Genomic DNA, 23575 nt, shown 5'->3' with positions numbered 1-23575 from the left:
GAGATGAAAACAAAAACAATCCAAGTGGATAAACTTCTAGAACAGAATCAGAAAGAGAAAAGGTCTGGATGCCAAAATTAAAAACAAAACTAAACATCAACACATCCTTTCTCCTGTTTAAATGCATAAAATCCATTTTGCTAAACAAATTCTGATTTGTTCCAACAGCTAAGCAGCACATTTTTAAATAAGCACATAAAGCTCAACTGTATACATGCAAGCATTTTTCTTAGCGTGACATTACAATTAAATGTACAACATGATTACATACATAATTTTAAAAGAAATCCATAGTAAAACTACTTCTAAGTTCTTCCATACACCTCTCCCTACTCAGTTATCATTCCAAGTTTTCTTAGTGAAACATAGGAACTCAGGAATGGAACTAGGTACATAAATTGATCACAGGACAGTAGATTTGCACAACCCATTCCAGTTTCATTCTGCCTCTGAACTATATTAGGGAACTCACAGTTAAGATGTAAAGCCTTTCTATGGCACTTAGAGCTGAAAAGATCTTTAGACATTCAACTAATGCATGATCCTCAACATTCATGTCTTTCAGAAGATCAAATTAAATTACATGTACAATCAAGCAGGTCAGTTTAGATCTATTTTTTTAAATGCATACAAGCATGCTTTTAAAAATGAACATATGTTTATATAATAAGCAAGAAGTAAAACACCTCAAGATGGATACTGCAATATCCCACTGGAAAGATTTTTTTTCTTTGCACTCTATAATTTCCCTGTGAAAATATTCAAGCAACCATTAGGTATATCACCAATACTAACTTAATCATGTTTGGCAAACTGCAATTTCAGTGTATTTTTTAAAGAAAGTACTTTTCGTTACCCACGCAAAGATAATTTTCCATGTTAGATGGCAGTACTTTCTGGAAGATTAAGTACAGGCTGGAAGGCGGGAATTCAGGAATTCAAACCCTCTTTGCAAGGTAGAGAGTTGCAAACGTGCCTGTTCACTTCTCTGTTCAGTTTCCATCCTGCAGGCGGGTGTAATTACCTAACTCACCAACTACAAACTATCAGTCTGTATAGGAGTCTTAATGTGCCCTATCAAAACCCTCTTCTTCCAGAAAGGGTAAACCTTGCTACTGCAGATGTGTCTCATTGTTTGTACAGAACAACACAATGTGCCTGTACTTTTAAAGCACGTGGTGAAAGCACATACAATGGAATTAACTCGGATTTCAATTAATTTCAGTTAATTCACATTGTGTGTACCTGCCTCTAAGATAATTTTCCTTTTAAATCAATGGAGAGAAATAGGACTCAATAAAGAGCAATTTATCTCAGCCTAAATAGATGAGATGGATAGTGCCCCTGAAGTGCCTGTTTCTCTCTAGCATCTATTAATGCAGACAAAAAGACCAGCTAGCTTGCATGTACCTGCACTGTAAGGAAATGATAGCTCCTGCCCACAGAAACACATTACAAGCCTTAGTCCTACAGGCATTCGTGCTTATGCTTAACTTCACCATTGCAAGTACTCCCATTGATTTCTTCATAATAAAATATCAGAATCATAGAATGACATAATATCTCAAGTTGGAATGGACCCATGAGGATTATGAAGTTCAACTCTCTGCTCCTCACAGGACTACCTAAAATTAAAGCATATGACTAAAAGCATCATCCAGACATTCCTTGAGCTCCGACAGGCTTGATGCCAAGCCGCTTCCCTAGGGAGCCTGTGAAGAATTCATAGAATCATAGACTGGGTTGGGTTTGAAGGGACCTTAAAGATTCCAACTCCCCTGCCATGGGCAGGGACACCTGCCACCAGATCAGGCAGCTCAATGCCCCATCCAGCCTGGCCTTGAACACCTCCAGGGAGGGGGCAGCCACAGCTTCCCTGTGTAACCTGTTACAGTGTCTCACCATCCTCATCAGGAAGAATTTCTTCCTTATGTCACAAGTGAGCAGAAAGCTGTGAACACTGTACTGAGGATACCACACGCTGCTGTCATCAGGGCTGCAACATTCTGACCTGCTGAGCAAAATTTGGGAATGATTCCCAGAGTAGAGACTTCACCTTCGTTGTGCCTATACTTGTAGAATAATAAAAAGTGAACAAAAATTACAGTTGGGAATGGAGCTCAACACGGATGTTAAAAAAAAATACACTGGAATTCATGGTATCAGAGTGTAATAACAGAAACATTGAATAAAAACCCTCAACAGGCTGAAAGTAAGACACATTTAAGATACATACTTTCAAGGTCAAGAGGAAAGAACTCGACCATAGAAACACAGAGCATAGAAACAATCACTGTTTCCTGTATCTTTTTTAATAGGGGTTATCTTTTTCTCTTGGCATATACCTTACCTTAGGAATACAGAAAACTACTAATTCTTCATGGTTTCTAAAAATACAGTGTGTATTCCAACTGAGAAAATGTAGCAGTATTTTTGTAGTTCTTAAATCTCCTGTTAAGACTACTACTGATATAAAATTAAGCTGATGTGCTTTTCTTAAAAAGTATTCAGAACCAATTTTCTGGCTAGTTACCATATACACCCTTCTATATTTTTAACTGTTGATTGCAAACACAAGAACGTTGACATGTTTTGACAGGGCAAAGCTACACCAAAGCCCCTTTTAACGCCATTCAAAACCAGCAAGAATGGATGAGAGTACAGTTTTTTAGACTGATTTTAATATTAGCATCCCTGCAGTCTTATTTGCTAAACTTGTATGAGCACTCTCAGTAAAAACGTGTCTCCCAGTAACATCTAAACTCAGTGAAAGGATAGTTTTCTGTCAACTACTGAAGATGGACTTAAAGTAATAATAACTGAACTGTTTACAGCATGCAGTGTTTTTGCTTTATTCAAAAAAAATATTATCTAATTTAACACCATGAATATTGAAGCTTTTCATGATCATGGCAGATTTCTCAGAGTATCACCTATAAATTCCTACAAAGCTTTAAAGCAACACTGAGAAATTTAGAACACTCAGAACGGGAAAGGGTCACAGGATGGATGAGGCCCCCAAGTTCTTATGACACAATTTGCAACGAAAAGACGCATCCCTTTGTATTAGCCAGCAACAATGCGAAAGATCAAGGTAACTTAGAGAAGCTACTTAATGAAAATTTTATTAATTGTGTATTGACACTGAAGAAATCTTAACTGCTAAAAAATGCAACCTTAGCCAACAGAAATGTAAAGAAGAGGAGTGTTTCCCTTTAAACCAGAAATGCTTAGTATCTGGCTTGCTGCCAATTAAGAATGTGAAGCAGGAGTCATTTCAACACCTACACAGCCTGTAATTTTCCAACTGCAGAAGATTTTTCTTCTATTTCTACCAAAGAAGCTGCATCATAGATTTTCTCTAAATATTAATGACTTCAGGATTATAGTGAATTATTGCTAAATGCTCATATTCAGACATTTTTGTACTAATAAATATGTTAAAATACATGCTGAATCTTTTCTTCAGAGTCACAAAATGCTCAATGCAATGAAGGTGCCATTTCATTACTAACACTGCTAACTATAGAAAAACTCAACAGAACCCTATACTTAAAAGCAATTTAGTTCAACCTCTTTTGTGCTAGAAAAATCTACATAGATGTAATTTGACTATAAAACTTCAGGGCTCATCTTCTGAGTTAATCCTACAGGAGATCCCAGTGACTTGACAATGCTGGGAATCTTCAGACAGAGGAGAAAGGTCTCATGCCTGAACACTTCTGTCCTAATACTTACTGCCTCTGCAACACCAGCTGCTCGCTGCCAGACAGCAGTACCAGAGCTGGTCTAGCTACAAGGCTTCAAACACCCGCGTAGCACTAAGCCTCTTCCACTTGGCTTTACTTGTTTTTTCCGCCCTCATAAAATGAAATCTATGTTATGTTTGACTGCTTTGAGGCTGAAGCAAATCCTCCTAGAACCCATTTACAAACATACAAAGGACAAAAAAGTGACTGGGAGTAGTCAGCCTGGATTTAGGAAGGGGAAATAATGCCTGACCAATGAACTTGACAACCTTCTACCATCTGATGATTGGCTTGGATGGTGGAGGTTTTTTAATTTATTTTAGCAGGGCTTTTGACATGATTTCTAATAATATGCTAAATTTATTTAGTGCAAGCTAGATAAATGGAAAATGATGTGGACTGAAAACTGGCTGAACTATCGAGCCTAAAGTGTTGTGATCAAGGGCAAGGCAGCCAGTCTCTAGGGGTTTTCCTCAGGTGTCTGCTGGTGAGGCAATACTGTTTAACGTTTTCATTAATGAGCTAGACGTGCACCCTCAGCTAGCATGTAGATGACACAAAACCAGAACAAGGGGTCGACAGACCAGATGGTTGTGCAGCTTCAGCAAGCTGCAGAAACAAACCAGTGGGGATACTACAAAGTTCAACAGCAGTAAACACAAGTTCTGCAGCCGTGGAGGCTGGTTATAGTATATCAAATAGTCCTCATGCACGAGAAAAGACTGGAGACCAGTCAGCTGGAAAGTATCTTGGCAGAAAGGACCCATAGGTCCCAACGGACACCAGGCTGACCAGGAGTCAGCAGCCCATTCTTGTTGCAAAGGTGCTGACAGCTCTTGGAAGAGCATCACCAGCAGCTCAAGGGAGGCAATTATTCTTCTCTATTCAGCACAAGAAACTCATAGACAGACAAGAGTGAGACCATCAAAGAGCCACCACAGCGATTAAGGGATTACAGCACCCAATGTTTGAGCAGAATCTTAGACAATTGGGACTTCTGGTCTAAAGAAGATAAGGAATCAGTGGCTTATTTATATGTATAAAATCTGATGTGAGGGAGTAAAGAAGATGTAGGTAGATTCTTCACAGTGGTGCCTAGTGACATGATGAAAGGAAACAGGCACAAACTGAATACACAAAGAATTCCACTTAAACCTTAAAAAAAATTTCAGTGTGCTCAAATATTGGAACTAATTACTCAGACAGGTGATGGAGTCTCCACCCTTAGGATTCAAAATCCTCCATTCCAGACAAGACCCTGAGTATATAGTTCTAACTAATTCTGCTTTGAGGAGGTACATAGAGTAGATGCATCTCCAGAGGATCTTTTCCACCACAACTATACTATGATTCTCATCTTCAGGATGGGTGTTTCTAAGCTCAGGACAGAAAACAAGATTTCTTACATTTAAAAATACTAAGTACTTAAAGTGCTTTAAAATCCATTTTGAGTTTAATTTCAAAAGCATTTTTAAAAATAGATTCTGCAACGTAAGAACAAAAAACAATTAAAAAGTCCCTGGGTACTCAATTAGGAAAATTTGTATCTGGAAAGGGAATACAGGACTACAGCTCCTCCTCTAGCATGAAGAAAGATTACTCACTGAATGTTCCCCAAGAGAATACTACCACGAAAGAGTTTGTAAAAGAGAAGATAAGATTTACATCTCTTTAATTTGCACTGGCCTGCAAAACACAGTGACAGGAGCAGAATACATGATGTATAATGTTTACCCAAGCTCTAACTAAAGGACTGTGTATATGAACTGACATTTCTTTAACACTGTGACTGTTATCAGTTCAGCAAAAATGATTTGCTAAATAGCCTTTGTGAAATCAACAGATGAAGTCTTTGCTTTCTGTAACTTAGTTTTACAGACCTAGAAGTTCTGATGGATGGCAACCCTCAAGTGACATTATTTTCAGTGCAAGATTCCAAAATGCCCTGATGGTCTAAATATGCATTTGTTGAAAACAGAAGTAAAAATTTACCAACTTCAATAAGCGAAGGATTAGAATAACATAATAAAAAACTAATAAAATATTCAATAAATAATTAGGTATTAGGAAAAATAAATTCACAAAGAACATTGTCAAATACTGAAAAAAGGTGCCCATAGGTTGGGGGGATCCTTGGAGACATGCAAAACTCATCTGGACAATGTCTTGAGCAACCTAATCTAATACCAAATTGCAGATTCGGAAGAAACTAAATGATCTCCTGAGGTCTGCAGACATGTAAACTACTCTGTGACCATGATCTGTAAATCCAAAACTTACTTTCCTATTTATACAAAAGCTCAGCATTTGACAGGATTTACTCTATTCAGAATGATTCAATTTCTGTTCTCTTGTACAATATAACGACTGCCAAGGCAAAATAAAAACCTAACAATTGTACAAGTTTTATTTTTTATTTTTCTCTTTTATTGTATAATTTCAGACTTTTGGTAACAAAAAGAGGAAAATAATTTAGAAAATAGAAAAATGGCTTGAAACCACAAATATTGATAAGTGATTTTAAGACTAATTTTTCTTTTATTTCAACGTGAATACTCTTGGTAAAATAGAATCTGGAATTTTCTGTAACAGTACAATCCTTTCTTAACAATGGCATAAAGCAGTAATTTTCCTTTTATTTCATGGTACGTATACTTACATTGTGTCTGTAAACAGAAATTATATAACAGGGGTGTATGAATACCTATTTGACACCTTTTGTAACAACTACATTATAAACAGACCCAGTCTCATCGAAGGATCTGCAGTTTCATGGTATGTATACTTGCTTTGTGTCTGTAAACAGAAATTATATAACAGGAGCGTATGAATATCTATTTGACATCTTTTGTAACAACTACATTATAAACAGACCCAGTCCCATCGAAGGATCTGCAATTTCATTAAAATAACTTCCTTTAAGACCCTCAGTTGAACAAAAATCTGAGACGCATGAGCTGTACAAATATTAACACAGTCTTGAAACTATATATTACAAGTGAGATTTTATAGACCACAAGGGCTGAACAAAACTGTTTGTACATTATTCTCTACTATGTTGCAAATTATGATTAAAAGTATCTGGAACAAAAACTATGTTTTATCTGATAATTTGCCCTAGGATCTGAAACTGGAAAGACACATGAGGTATTTGGAGAATATTTTTAAAATCAGACATCTGGTGTATCAAACTGCTTGCACTTCTGGCATTGTACAGTAACTGCTAAAAAGAAGAAGCACAAGAATTTAAAAAAATCATTTAGACACACATATATACACCAAATTACATATCTATGTACTGCATTGACTATTTGATATACCATAACCAAACTAATTTATTAAAATACAACACTGGGGCTCCTAAGACAGCACTTTCTCCACTGTCAGAACACCTTTTGAAGAGCACTGTTAGCAAGGAACCATATGCAACAACCTCAAAACTAACTCAGATTTTCCTAGAAGCTGGTGGTCTTTTTCTGTATGTACTAATACATCGTAACATTCATGTACATAAGCCTTCACATATATGAAATTAATTGTATAGATCTAGAATGGAGATATAAACCAGACTGTAATGAAGTCCAAGACTGTGACGGGGCCGAAGAAGCGTTGAATTTAACCCTTCTCTCTCTCCCTCTGTAATCCATCTAGACAGAGCAAACAAAGAGCAGAAACTTTATTTTCAGGCTTCTACAATTTTGCTGAAAATAAGATAGAATAAAATAAACCTGAAAATGTAACACTTGATCAATACCCACTTCCAAGAAGTCAGAAGTTCTGATAATATCACAGTATGAACATCTCTCCACAATAGACATTGTAACCCTTTTCTATTAAAATCACATTTTCAAAATCACTTTCTCATCCTGATCTTCTACTTCAGATACATGTGTCCATGGTCATTTCACAGCACATCTGAATAAAACATACATCATCTCTACATTAAAAAATTAATCTGCCCTATCTAAACATGCACTTCTAGTGCAATTAAAGTAAGAATGGAAAATCTAGAATTAGCTGCACATTAGTTTTGTATTCATATTAACCTTGTTTATCAGGATCAGTGTGGTCAACTGAAGTTTCCTATTTCTGTTTGCTCGCGGAACTGTCAAAGACAGAAAGGATTTCTAATTCATACCAATACTCCAAAACAAATTTACCATAATGACACATTAACTTCAGTCTTCCTAGAATCATCAGTTTCTGTGAGTTTAGGCACTAATTACTATGTGGGAACATTAAGATTTTCACCCTTGAATTTTAAGAAAATGTTCAAAAATATAAAACATGCCTCAAAGGAACATATCAACATCACTACCTCTTAGAAGATAAACGTTTCTTCTTCCTTAGATGACTTATAACACATACTGCATTTTGTATAGTCTCTGTGTAGAATGCATCCCAGTGTGTTTTATTCTGAGTCTAAATGTGAAGAATAAAAGCAGATTTTTCACTTCAAGATCAACATAATGCAATTTCCAGTTCCTAGGTGATATAAAAAGAAATAAGCTAGTAGCTTATTTTTCCCTCTGCCCATTCCTCATTCACTGACTCAGAATTTATAATTTTCACTTTCAAGAAGATTTGTCATTTCACAGCATGCATTATATGATACAAGAAGTCTTCTGAAAAAGCAGAAGGGCCTGTAATTTTTCTACATAGAGAGTGAGAAAAAAATAAATCACAGATGCTAACCAAATTCTAGAACAGTAAATTATTTCTGCTGACCTACATTTTTCTTTACAGTCTAATTTAGACAGAGGATTGCTTTTCATTTTCCAGTGTTCTCCGTTGTATCAATATCTTTCATCAACAGTTAGATATTTGTGGCATGAAAGAGAACTAACAAGTACCAAAATACACCCAAGAGTCTTCGTCAACTCATGGGTCTTATAGGTGTTAGGATTACACACAATAGACACAAAAGTTCCCACTTTATTACTTATCTATGTGTCTTTCTGTCATGCATCCTCATCCTCTCTAAGGAGCAAGTAGGACTTTTGAGAGATCTTCAAAAACTTTCAGCTTTTAAAAATAGGCTTACAAAATTCAGAACAACAAAATCTATGTTGCTGCATCAACCACTACAACAGACAAATGATACATAAAACATACTTTATACATGAGGTGACCATCTATTTTCAAAATCACACAGAAAAGAAAATGCAAATGTAAGAGACCAGTAGAGACATTGTAGAGAACACTGAGTACAGAGCATGAAAGTACAGAGTACTTTCATAATAAAATGGTTTGAGTTGGAAGGGACCTTAAAGGTCATCTAGTTCCAACCTCCCTACCAAGGGCAGTGACACCTCCCACTAGATCAGGCTGTTCAAGGCCCCATCCAGCCTGGCCTTGAACGCTTCCAGGAAGGGGGCATCCACAACATCCCTGGGTAACCTAATACAGTCCTCCAACACCCTCATCGCGAAGAATTTCCTGAATTTTTAATAAATTTTACCTTCTTCACTATTGCCTAGTCCTATCACTACGTACTTTTGTAAAAAGTGCCTCCCCAGCTTTCTTGAATGCACCCTTCAGTTACTGGAAGGTCGCTATAAGTTCTCCTGAGATTCTTCTGTTTTCCAGGGTGAACAAGCCCAACTCTCTCAGCCTGGCCTCATAGCAGAGGTGCTCCACCCCTCTGATCATCCTTGTAGCCTTCCTCTGGATCCATTCCAACAGCTCCATATGCTTCTTATGTTGAGGATTGCAGAACTGGACACAATACTCCAGATGAGGTCTCACAAGTGCAGAGTAGAGGGGAAGAATCACCTCCCTAGATCTGCTGGCCACGCTTCTTCTGATGCAGCCCAGGATACAACCGGCCACCTGGGCTGCAAGCACACATTGTCGGCTCCTGTCTAACTTCTCATCAATCAGCACCTCCAAGTCCTTCTCTGCAGGGCTGCTCTCAGTCACATTATGCTCCATCCTGTATTGAAACCACAGATTTTCCTGACCCAAGGGTGAGACCTTGCACTTGGCCTTGTTGAACCTCAAGAGGCTTGCGCGGGCCCACTTCTTAAGCTTGTTCAGGTCCCTCAGTGCGCCATCCTGTCCTACCAAGTGTGGCAACTGCATCACACAGCTTGGTGTCATCTGCAAATTTGCTAAGGGTGCACTCGATCTACCTATCATTTATGAAGACATTAAACAGGACCGGTCAATGTACAGAACCCTGAAGGACACCACTTGTCACAGATCTCCATCTGGACTTCGAGCTGGTAACCCACTACTGCCTGAGTACAACCATCCACTTTCTAATCCACTGAACAGTCCACCATCAAATCCATATCTCTCCAATTTAGAGAGAAGGATGTTGTTGGGGACCACGTCAAAGGCTTTACAGAAGTCCAAACAGATGACATCCACTGCTTTTCCCATGTCCACTGATGTGGTCACCCCATCACAGAAAGCCACGAGGTTGGTCATACAGGATTTGCCCCTGGTGAAGCCATACTGGCTGCCATGAAGCATCTCTCTGTTCTCCATGTGCTTTAACATAGCTTTGAGAAGGATCTGTTCCATGAGCTTCCCAGGCACAGACGTGAGGCTGACAGGTCAGTAGTTCCCAGGGTCATTTTTTCTACCCTTTTTACAAATGGTGACAATGTTCTCCCAGTCACCAGGGACTTCTCCTGACTGCCATGACTTTTCACATATCGAGGAAAGTGGATTGGCAACCACATCAGCCAATTCCCTCAGGACTCTGGGACGCATCTTATCAGGTCCCATAGACTTATATATGTTTAGGTTCCTCAGGTGGTCACGAACCTGATCTTCCCTTACAGCGGGAGGGGCTTTACCACCCTTGTCCATTGGCCCAGGAGAGGTGAGGAGAGCAGTTGTCAGTGAAGACTGAGGCAAAAAAGTTGTTAAGTACCTGAGCCTTCTCCTCACCTGTTGATACGCAGTCACCACTTTCAATCATCAGTGGGGCTATGCTTTCTTTAACCCTCCTCTTCTGATTGACATACCTACAGGAGCCCTTCTTGTTAGTCTTCACCTCACTTGCCAAGTTCAGTTCCAGCTGTGCCTTGGCTTTCCTGACCCCATCCCTACACAACCAGGCAGCATCCCTATACTCTTCCCAGGATCTCTGTCCCTGCTTGCACTGCCTGTGCAGTTCCCTCTTGGTCTTCAGTTTCACCAGGAGGTCTCAACTCAGCCACGCTGGTCTCTTCCCTTCCCTGCCTTGTTTCCTGCATCTGGGGACTGAGCGCTTTGGTGCTTTATGGAAAGCATCCTTAAATATTTGCCAGCTCTGTTCTGCTCCCTTGTCCCTGAGGATCATATCCCAGGAGGCCCTACTGACTAACTCCTTGAAGAGCTGGAAGTCTGCTTTCCTGAAATTTAGGGTCCTGACTATACTCCTCACTTGCCCCATAACCCTCAGGACCTTGAACTCTACCAGTGCGTGATCACTGCAGTCCAGGCTACCTCCAGTCTCGATGTCACTGATGCCTACGGCTTGCTGTGCTATTTTTCCAGCGTATGTCAGGGTGGTTGAAGTCCCCCATCAGGGTGACAGCTTGCAACCATAAAGCTTCCTGTAGCTGGAGGAAGAAGGCTTGATTGGTAAGCTCTGCTTGATCAGGTAGTCTGTAGCATACACCAATCACAAGGTTCCTTTGGTTGCCTCAGTCTTTTATTATGACCCATAAGTTTTTAACATTTTTGTGGCTACTCTTCAAAGACAACTCTTTACACTATCCATTTTCTGATACAGAGGGCAACAACTCTATCCCTCCTTCTCATTCTGTCCCTTCAGAACAGCCTGTAGCCATTGAAAGCCACGCTTCAGTCATGGGATTCGTCCCACCAAGTTTCAGTGATGGCAACCAGGTCATAGCTTTTGGTAGCTTCCAGCTCCTCCCATTCGTTGCTAAAGATTCAGGCATCTGTATAAAGGCACTTCAGCTGGGCTGTTGACCACATCGCCTTCCTAGTGGAAGGCCCCTTATTTCCCTTAAGGTGTTCTGTGGAAGTTTCCTGCCTGTCACCTATTACCTCAGTAGCAACCTGCTCACCTCCACAGGACTTCAACTGTGACACAGCATCCCTAGCATGCACTGGGGCAGCACGTGGAGGTCCCGTACCAGCAGCCAACCCCTCTAACCAGGGGTTGTGTCCTGCTGTGTCCTCCCGCAGCTTGCAATAGGCAAGCCAATGAGTACAACGAATGAATGAAAAGCCACAAGGAAAAGAAAAATTTAAAAGCCAAAGATACTGAACCCAAGGTTTTGAAGCTATTGCTCACCGCATTTTCCTCCATATGCAAGTGAAAATATATATATCTCTATAGAGATATTGTAAGTAGATAGATATCATATATAACAACATCAGCTAAGTTTACGTTTCAATTTGAAAAATAAGGGAGTAAAATTGTGACACTGACAAATACACCTGAAATTTTAAAAACTCTTTTGTAGCTTTAGCTGTAAAAGCAGGGGTTTTTTTCCCAACCAAGGAAATCTGACTGTGACCTCAATGACTTCAAATAGTTAACACTAAATTCTATCAAATTATTGCTGTCATATTCAAATGGCTCAGTGACTCAAAAGAAAAACATAATTAGAAAACTAACAAATCTGTGAACTTCCTTCTCATGTAAGTTAGCTTGTAGACAGCTTAGAAGTGGAAAGTTTTGTTTGTTTGCCTTCTGTTTATTACTCAAACGTTTTCAAGTACTATTGGACATTTATTTCAGACTGAAGCAGCTACGTGCATCAGCAATACAATGTCAGACAGCTAACTCTAGTGCTGTTGCCTCATCCATCAGAAGCAACCAGAGATCAACAACAGCTTACTGAGGTAAATATGCAAATAACTAAAAATTACTTTAATTCCAAGCCATTGTTGATTCACGTTCTGCTTTATTTGATTCACGCTCACTTTGGAAAACAGGATGAAACTCAGCTACTTAATTAAAATGAAGAAAGAGTCAAAGTAATGTCTTTCAGAAATATATGAGATTTGTTCTATCAATGATATATAGCCTGAAGTAGACAGATAATCAAAACAGATAATAAAATTAGCATAATAAACAAATTGAGGTGAAGACACAAGCCTAGCAAATTTCCAGCTCTCTGGCAGAATAATTTCATACAGTAGATAAAAATTAGTATTATATGTACAGATAATACATCTGTATTCACATTCCTGTTAAAATCACCATGAGCACACCATCAGAATCCTCCTTCCTACCCAACTAGATTTAGGTAATTATAATCATAATAACATTCCCTATCTTAAAAATCACTACAATGAGCTTAAACAGCCTTTTGTTAGACTATTTTTTCCTCATATACTCATATTTTACATTACTTCTAATGGTACAATTATCCCAAAAAGAGTTTGACATTCTGCAATGGAAAGAATAAATAAAGCATTTACCAGTAATTCCACCCACATTTACTAAAATTAGTTCAGAATCATCTCTGGAAGAAAAGAACACCCCTTTCCTTTGAATGCGTGTCAAACATACTCAAATGCATAGATCCTTCACAGCATACCAGTGTTAACCACCACAGTATCTGGCTTAGCTACTTATTACGTTAGTATCAATATCTTCCTATAGAAGCCAAAGAAACATGGACAAAGAAAAATTACAGTGAAAGACAACCATTGATGCCTATTTGCACACTGCTCCCTCCCTCCTTTGCTTTGTTTGTTATGAAAATGAACAGAATTAACTGATTGCTAACAGATGTGAGGCCGTAAAATTTAATCTAAACTCATTATGTAATATTAACACAATGTATCTGATATGGATCCATGCAAATGGATATCTACAAGTAGAACTTACCTTAAAACCAGCACACAGAGCTTAGAATATCAGCGTTATTTCAGCACATCCAGAACTCCGAAGTTCTGTATAGGTATCACAATGCCAACATAGTCTTTACAGGTGTCACACAAACCATTTCAACTGTTATTCAGTGTGTAGTCTCCTGAAGATAACGAGCTTAAGGCAACTCCTCAGTCATAGAGATGATGACAAAGAAAATAAGATTTATGCACTTGCAAGGGAAGAAAAAGAATTTCAGAAAAAAGAAAATCACACTGCTGTATGTTGGACTCAAAAACATGAGCAACAGAATAAAAAAATACCTAGTACTTGCATCGTTTACTGAAAAGTACGTAAAAGTGAATCCTGAGCACCTCAAATGGCCTAACAAGTACTAAAATCCACTTGGAATCTTCTTCAGCTCATGGGTATTACAGGTGTGAGGCATTATTTCCAGTAAATCCAAAAGCTGCCACTTTACAATGGTTCATTAAAAAAAAAAATCATCTTCTCCATTTAACCAGGAAGTAGGATGAGGCAAAGGAAAAATATAAAGCCTACAGAACTGACAATACACAAAGTAAACAGATAAGATACAAAGCTTTGGATATTCATTTTATTGATCTATCTACTCTCTAATACATGGCTTTCAAACAGGTGGGACAGTTCAAGTGATGAAAGTATAAGTGTATTTATGTACTGTCTGGAGTCGATTTTTGCACCAGTCTGCATCTACTCATTAATTACAAACTCAGGGTGCAAGCACTTTCATTGTGCACAATACAACAGGCATGCAAGGTTCAAAAGAAGCTATAAGTAACCCTTAAAACACACTTACAGTTTGCCTTATAGGGTGACAAGAGGAAGGAAACAGACATCGCAAGTTTGTGGATGACATTAAGCTGGGTGGAAGTGTCAATCTGCTGGAGGGTAGGGAGGCTCTGCAAAGGGATCTGAACAGGCTGGACCCCTGGGCTGAGACCAATGGGATGAGGTTTAACAAGGCCAAGTGCCAGGTCCTGCACTTGGGGCACAACAACCCTGTGCAGCTACAGACTTGGAGAAGAGTGGCTAGAAAGCTGCCTGGAAGAGAAGGACCTGGGGGTGTTGTTTGACAGCCGACTGAACATGAGCCAGCAGTGTGCCCAGGTGGCCAAGAAGGCCAATGGCATCTTGGCTTGTATCAGAAATGGTGTGGCTAGCAAGACCAGGGAGGTTATTCTCCCTCTGTACTTGGCACTGGTGAGACCGCTCCGCGAATATTGTGTTCAGTTCTGGGCCCCTCACCACAAGAAGGATGTTGAGGCTCTAGAGCGAGTCCAGAGAAGAGCAACGAAGCTGATGATGGGGCTGGAGAACAAGTCTTATGAGGAGTGACTGAGAGAGCTGGGGTTGTTCAGCCTGGAGAAGAGGAGGCTGAGGGGAGACCTCATTGCTCTCTACAACTACCTGAAAGAATCACAGAATCACAGAATCACAGAATAACCAGGTTGGAAGAGACCCACCGGATCACCGAGTCCAACCGTTCCTACCAAACACTAAACCATATCCCTCAGCACCTCGTCCACCCGTGCCTTAAACACCTCCAGGGAAGGTGACTCAACCACCTCCCTGGGCAGCCTGTTCCAGTGCCCAATGACCCTTTCTGTAAAGAATTTTTTCCTAACATCTAGCCTAAAACTCCCCTGGCGGAGCTTGAGGCCATTCCCTCTTGTCCTGTCCCCTGTCACTCGGGAGAAGAGGCCAGCACCCTCCTCTCTACAACCTCCTTTCAGGTAGTTGTAGAGAGCAATGAGGTCACCCCTCAGCCTCCTCTTCTCCAGGCTAAACAACCCCAGCTCTCTCAGCCGCTCCTCATAAGGCCTGTTCTCCAGCCCTTTCACCAGCTTTGTTGCTCTTCTCTGGACTCTCTCCAGAGCCTCAACATCCTTCTTGTGGTGAGGGGCCCAGAACTGAACACAGGATTCAAGGAGCGGTCTCACCAGTGCCAAGTACAGAGGGAGGATAACCTCCCTGGACCTGCTGGTCACGCCGTTTCTGATACAAGCCAAGATGCCATTGGCCTTCTTGGCCACCTGGGCACACTGCTGGCTCATGTTCAGTCGGCTGTCAACCAACACCCCCAGGTCCCTCTCCTCCAGGCAACTTCCTAGACAGACTTCTCCCAGTCTATAGCACTGCATAGGGTTGTTGTGCCCCAAGTGCAGGACCCGGCATTTGGCCTTGTTAAACCTCATGCCATTGGACTCTGCCCAGCGGTCCAGCCTGTTCAGATCCCTTTGCAGAGCCTCCCGACCCTCCAGCAGATCGACACTTCCACCCAGCTTAGTGTCGTCCGCAAAGAAGGCTGTAGCGAGGAGGGTGCTGGCCTCTTCTCTCAAGTGACAGAGTACAGGACAAGAGGCAATGGCCTCAAGCTCCACCAGGGGAGGTTTAGGCTAGACATTAGAAAAAAATTTTTCACAGAAAGGGTCATTGGGCAGTGGAATAGGCTGCCCAGGGAGGTGGCTGAGTCACCTTCCCTGGAGGTGTTTGTAAGACAGGTGGATGGGGTGCTGCGGGCCACGGTTTAGTGGTTGATAGGACTGGTTGGACTCGATGATCCTGTGGGTCTTTTCCAACCTAGCGTTTCTGTGATTCTGTGACATACTCTTGAATTAACCTGCTTCTTCAGTACAAGTTTTAATTTTAAGTAGTTGTCATTCTTTTCTCCACTGATTTAGTGCTGAGCATGTGACGCAGTTGTAAAAAGCAAAACCAAAAATAAATCTTGCCCTGAAGACTAAATAAATTCTAGCTCCCAAAATGGCAGAAAAATAGGTATCCTAATCTTGAGCTTTTCAATGAAATTACATAAAGGAGATTAACTGTTTATAACAGAAGAATTTTGGTGCAAGCAACAATGAGGCTGTGACTCATGTTTTGCTATTTAACAGGAACATGAATCCTCCTCCTCAAAAAGCTCAGTTACAATTTCAGCAGTGCAAACGGCATCTTCTCTGCTTCTCCCTTTAAAGCCAGCACTTTTATCTCAAGGCCTGCACAACACTGTAGGCAATATAAGCACGTAAATATGTATATTAAAGCACATTTCTCTTTTACATATGTTTATTCTGTCAGAGACAATACAGTCGATTAACATCTACAATGAAAACACAGTTAGCATTTTTAAAGCATTTCCTTACTGTCCCTAGTCTACTCTTCTCACTGTACTCCTCGTATCAGAAGTTATCAAGCAATTTCAAAGGCAGAGGGAGGGAGGAAGAAGGCAGGGGGCAGGGGGAAGAGAATATATACTACTTTGGAAAGTCAGACCACAAGCTGATTAGCTGCCATTTCTCATGCAGCACATTCAACTAGTAAATCATTCCATTTTGCAGACATAACCCCTTGCAAGCAAAATGTATTGGTATTACTGAGTACAGTAGTACTTCTCCTACTGTACAGCTCTGTTTATTTCAATTGAGTTATCAATGCTTCAACCCAGTTTGAATCTAACTTTCTTGCTCTTCTCCAGCTGGTAAAGAGAAATGTGCTGGACTTACACAGGCAACTTTGGACACCGACTATTTAATCTCAGCATAAACTGATGGTTCCAGCACTTAATGCTGTTCTTTGTTGTTCAACAATACTCATCAAGATGGAAAGCTAACGGATACCTACCCAAATTAATACAATGTTTTTACTTCAAGAAATCGTGACTCAAAGCCTTTCACTAGGGACATAACTGACAATTTGTATATCAACCTATTCCTATAAGTAAAAAACAGGGGCTTCAAGACTTTCTGCTTACATTCCTTCTCATGCTTATGGACTGTTACAGAAAACCCTGTGGCAACTATTGCAACTTTATTCAAAGTCACCATGCATTGCTGTTTAGAGAAAAAAAAAAAAAAAAACCACCACAAATTCTATCATTCTTATTTACTTCCCCTGGGGGAAAAAAAAATCCTTTTTTTTTTCCTCATAATCAAGTGAAAGATTTAACTTTATGAGAAAACTTTATAGATTTAACTATGAGAAAAATGCCTTAGGAAAATATGTCTGTCTTGGTCTATCTGCAAATCTGGATGAATTCTCTTAAAGTAAATGATAATTGAAAAATGGATAAAGACAACGAAAACGGATGAATTACTCCCCTTCCCCATTAAAAAGGATGTAAGACTATGCTCTTTGAGGCTTCAACTCTTTCTTCACCATTCTACCTTATTTTGACTTGAAGATCCTGGTTACCTTTATTTATATAATCTTACAGAAAATGTAAATTTAAAAAAAATGTCCAAAGACCTACGAAGACCTACTCTAAGTAGATAAATTTAATAAAACAAGATCCATAGATAATATACTCACCTAAAATGATGCTATGCAATTCATGCCAATTCATCTGTCCCTGCTTACACACAGCCTGAATCTGACATTCCTATGCTACAGTTAAGTTAAGAACAGTGGATGAACAGGAAAGCAGGAATTGTAAAGAAATACAGAATGTGTAATTTTGGTATTATACAATGACTGAGAAGCGTTGTCTCTCTGAATAGAGTTTGTTAGAAAAGGGGTAGGTATCTAAAATCCATCAGTTTGTAAGAAGTAGACAGGCAAGATACTAACTACTGTTGGAAACAAGTTCAAGAAAGCACAGCAGTCCCCCTCATTCCTGTTGTGAATTTATACGGCTGACAAGGAATGACTCAGCTAATCAGCACACGAGAGTTGTACACATTCTCAGAATGCACAGCCACACAACAATATGGAATACAGAAAACTGCTCCCGCAACAATCGCTACCAAAATATGGAGGGTTATATTCAGAGCCTGGTATTTTTATTCCTGAACATTAACGCCTCACAGGGCAATGCTTTGCAACAAGAAACATGCAGAAACATTTACTTGAATGCAAAAGAAGCTACAAGGTAGAATTTAAATAAGAATAATTGCATCATCAAGAGCCCATTCAAATTATAACATGGACATGAAATATCTGGTACATTCTGCCAGCAGCAATAAAGCATGCCTCATACAGATGTATCTAAGAGATCTAGAAGAAGTTTCCAAATGGTTCTTTGTCTCCTTTATCACTCTGTTTATTATGACTCATAAGACAGAAAGACATTTTTATTCTGTAGACAAGTGTATTTATCTGATAGGCTACAGGCAATTAACATTCAATGGGAAAGACTCCATCTTGTCAAAAAGTGTTTCTATGAAAATCAGTAAGATTATTCATAGAGAAAGGAGCAAATTAAAGAACTGCAGTGAATGTGATAGCCATATAAAACCAGTTTTAACAGACTGAGGCATAACAGTTAGAGAACTCCTATTTTCAAAGCCTTCAAAGGAAACGCTTATTGTTCAGACTGGAAAGACTCATATACAAACCAATCTAGGAAGGTAATTATACACCAAGTGAGGGATAGGAGGAGGGAATGAACATAAAAGAATGCCATTGACGTGTTAATTCTCAAAAATGAGTTTCAAGAACAACTCAGTTACTCAGCAAGCTACAATTCAGCAGCATTCCCATTGCTACCACATTCAAATTAAAAGATTCTTGCTACTTTTGCATCACTAGCCTACCTTTAAAAATCTTTTCCTGAGGACGTAACTCTGTCTTTGGCTAGAGATGTCATTTGTGGCATCAGTTTTGGAATCTGAAGCAACCTTTGTCTCAGGCACAGCTCTATCATCATGTATAATTTAACCAGTTGGTTCTTTAGCTACAAAACAGATTTTGCCAGATGTCGCAACCCAACCTGGACAGTCCAAGGGTCAGCAGGGTAAGACTCTGGGTTTCCCCGTAAAATGTATGGGTCAGTACTCATTGGGCTAAATAAATGCAAAACAATGCCAGACAACTGGTCCAGAAAGGAATTTATTTGTACATGCGTCCTTCAGCATAAGATTGGAATTGGCTTGTTAAATCTGTGTTAAGGGAAAAGAAGGAAAGAGATAAGGGAGGAAAGGGAGAGAGAGGGAAAAGTGAGGAGACACTACCTGGGCTCCAGTCCTTCTCTTCATCTCCCAGGATGGCGGGCACACAGAAATGGCCCCTCTTGCTAAGTATTATTTATAATTTTTGGTGGGCCTATGTAACTGTTTCTTCTAGGAAAGTTCTAGAACTTAATTTAGGGGGGCTTAGGCGGTCCAAAGGTATCATTCTGTCCTTGCTCTCTGCCAGCAAAACTGCAGCATGACCTCTGTGGGCAGCAAACACAGCTGGGCTGTTCGTGAGATTGAGAGAAGGCTGAAGGACACTGCCTCCACTGCAGCTTCAACACTTGAAAACAAGTTTTAAGGCAGAAAAAAGAATCAGTCCCTTACAGTTACCTACATCAATAGCAATCCTCACTACAGAAATCTCTTGCAATTTCCTTTTCAGTCTGTCTTCAAGACTAAAGAGAGCATTCCTTATACAAAAATCTGCCCTTGAAAGATTAGATAAGACACCCCTAACAAAGTAGAAGAACTTTCCAACGAATAATGGAGACCCCCTTGAACTACTTCCTCTCAAGACCTCTCTACATTCTTATTCTGTTTTCCTGGTGTAAAAATTTCTGCTTAAGTGATGAAGTAATTCTGGTTTCTTCCCTGTGACATAAAGCCTTGGGTTTTGAGGCTTGACAAAGATCCAGTGTAACTTTACCACAGTGTCAGCATTTAGACTACCAGCTGGTGAAACAAAGACAAAAACATTAATGTTACTAAAGTTAACTCTGAAAATAGCTAAATAAAACAGTTATACAAGTTTACCCCAGAGAACAAGATTAAAATTAAATCTCAGTGAAGCTACTTCTTGTCTTGTTCCAAATTATTCCTGTCTTATCATATCAGCTGAGGCACAGACACCGGCCCAAGCCCACAGTCAGTTCCTGAAGTCCTCATTCCTGAAGTCCTTAAATTATAATCAGAATTTCACCTCGGTAAAACAACCTCCCTTCACACAAAGTTTACAAAGCGTAGCAATGTGAGCCAATAAATAATGCAGTGTTATCTGCCTCACTTTGTGGAGATTCAGAGGAGTATCTGAGAGAGCTCTGAGTGTAAAAATATGTGGCGTATCAGCACAAAGGATCCTTATTCTGAAAAGTCTCAAAGTGCTCAGATTTTTGGGACACACTATCATCCTGATACTCACAAAACCGAAATATCTACTACTGCTTTTAGGAAAAGGGTAGCTGGACCAGTACTAACCACTGCTTCTTCACTCTCAGCAATAAACGAAGCAGAGTCAGAATGCAGGGCGATGGAAGCACCACGCCATGACATGTAAATAGCTCCCTATCTCTACAAGAAAGCAGCCCTCAAAAATCAGGAGTTTGCAAGAAAATTCACTGGATGCTTGCTTCAGTCAGCATTTTACAGGTCATCATCATGTGAAAGTGTTCTCAGATTTGCCATAAATGGACAGCGTGACCTACTCTTTGAGGAGTTTCTACCTTTGCTGAATACTAACACAAAATATTACATTTTCCCATCTACATCCTCGAGCAGTTTCCACTGGATGCATCTCCAGGTCCTGATATAAACTAGTGCAATAGTATTATCTCATGACAAATCAGGGAAAGGATATAAACATAAATTAGTAATACTGAGAAAGCACGAGGACAAAAGCTCCTTACAAGTACAAAATATTGTTATAAACACTTGGAGTTTTACAAGGAAGGTGATATAAAGGAAAATTATTATACTTAGACATTAATTATATGCCACCTCAAAATTAACTGTGCAGCTGTTAAAGTTATTTATTAAATGCCAGTGCTCATCTAAACAAAACCAAAACCATCTCTGTCTCCTTCTGGGCCACATGCTATAGGATTTGTCATGTATAAAGAAACATTATACATATTTAGCTGGATATTCCCATGTAGGTCTTTCCTAGGAGAGCATGGTAAGATTTTCCCAGGGAAACATAATAACTTTTAGAAGTTAAGAAACCCCCCAGTTCTTTCAACTGCCTTAACTAAGTTTTACTAACATGTAGATGTGGCAATTTGGGACATGATTTAGTAGGCATGGTGGTGTTGGGCTGATGGTTGGACTGGATGATCTTGGAGGTCCTTTCCAACCTTAATGATTCAATATTATTAAAAAAGGCATCCACACAGCTACCTAGTTTCTCCATTTTATGTCATGCACAAAGATGCTCTGAAACATAAATATAACCAACATCTCCAGAGGAGAATTTGACAATGCATAAGGAATAACTGCGACTGATCTCCCTCACAGCAGCACTCACACAGACTTCCAGAAGCCCATTTAATGTCAAAGGGCTCATAAAATACACTACAGCTGATACTTCATGCTCTCCCATCATTTCAACAAGTACTTCACAGATTCAAAGTACAGGTTCAAGATTAGCATAAACTGAACTATACTTAGTTTAGTAGTGGACTTGGCAGTGGTAGGTTTACAATTGCACTCAATGATCTTAAAGGTCTTTTCCAACTTAAATGATTCTGTGACTCTGATTCTGTAAATCCGTTCTGCAATTGATGGGAGAGTGAGCTACCAGTTGTAACATCTTTTCTGCTCATGCTCCCACTTACATTATAGTAGCACGAGCAGTCATGCAGTCGCACATTTTGGTCAAAGCAAATTTTTTTACAATCAGTAATCTCACTGAGGTCACATGGCTACAATCACATTACTGCTGGCACAAAAAAAAAATCAGAAGCACGCAGTCATGTACAGAAAGGAGAGAAGAGCTAGTATTTCTGATATAAGAAGAGGTTCATTCAGCTTAATCTGACTGTGAAACTACACACCAGGAATCCAGGTGCATAGGTAGTGCTAAGGCTCAAAGCCTTTTGACCCACACCCAAGCCCTGTTACCATGCTGTTGCACACTCCTCTTGTGCTGGCATGGGGCTTTTTTCCAGTGCACAAAGTCCTGGATCACATAGTTGTATTGTTTTAAAACTAATCTTTATTTTCAAGGTTTGCCTTAAATAAATTCCCCAGTGTGCTGCAAGGGCACAAGGGCAAACGTAGCACAAACACTAGAACAGGGTGAGGGCTGGCACTGCCATCTTCCTGCACTAACTGTGCCCTGAGAAAGAAAACTGAAATGAACACTTTTCTCTCTCCATTTTTTTGGAGGATCTTTTGAGGTTCCTCAGGGCACTACTCTGTTCTGGATATTGACAGCTGGTTATCAGCTGTAGTTTCAGCTCATCAAATAAGACCAACAGAAGTATTTGCACAACTCTAACTTTTAATAAATGCATTTCCAAAGACTACAGTTACACCTCACTTCAAGGTGAAAAAATCCATATGTATTTCATATGTATTATTTGCATAAGGGAGTCAAGGTCAAGCAACTAATGTATTGATCCAACTAAGTAAACTAGGAATGGAACTTCTATAAAATTTAAGTAGCAATTTACAAAATAAAAGCCACTATTAAAATATGCCCAGGAAAAAAGAAAATTGAAGGAATCTTTTTATGTTGGTATTTGTTCATTTATTAAATTATTCTATGATATATAGCTTGCCAGTAAAGTTAAAAGAATTATTTTCCAACATGCTAAGCATAACAGCTGGATCTTTCAGTATAGTATGTATGCATCAGGATCATAAACTCTGATGCTGTATAATCTGGATAGAGTAGCCAGTTTATTCAACCATTGAAACTGTTTGGTTTGGAATGGACCTTAAAGATCATCCAGATCCAACCCCAATGCATTGGGCAGGGATATCTCCCACCAGACCAGGCTGCTCAAGGCCCAATCCAACCTGGCCTTAAACACCTCCAGGGATGGGGCAGCCACAGCTTCCCTGGGCAACCTGTGCCAGTGCGCTACCACTGTCATCATGAAGAATTTCGTCCTAATGTCTAGTCTAATTCGTCCCCCTTCCAGCTAAAGTCATCCCCTTATCACAAGTCCCTCCCCACTTTCCTGTAGGCCCCCTTCAGGTACTGGAAGGCCACTATAACGTCTCCTTGGAGCCTTCTCTTCTCCAGGCTGAACAAGCCCAACTCTCTCAACCTCTCCTCATAGCAGAGATTCTCCAGCCCACTGATCATCTTTATAGCT

At 39.8% G+C, this 23575-nt stretch overlaps 1 protein-coding gene across 5 annotated transcripts in view; it reads right to left on the bottom strand.

The window, feature by feature from the left end:
- The window catches only part of PPP4R4 (protein phosphatase 4 regulatory subunit 4), a 73227-nt gene that overhangs the window by 44301 nt on the left and 5351 nt on the right, over nucleotides 1-23575 (bottom strand). The gene's annotated exons all lie outside the window — the stretch shown is intronic.

This window comes from Phaenicophaeus curvirostris, chromosome 5 (assembly GCF_032191515.1).
Source record: "Phaenicophaeus curvirostris isolate KB17595 chromosome 5, BPBGC_Pcur_1.0, whole genome shotgun sequence".
Taxonomy (NCBI): domain Eukaryota; kingdom Metazoa; phylum Chordata; class Aves; order Cuculiformes; family Cuculidae; genus Phaenicophaeus; species Phaenicophaeus curvirostris.
Note: the sequence above shows the minus strand (reverse complement) of the source record. Positions and strands in the feature narration are given on the sequence as shown.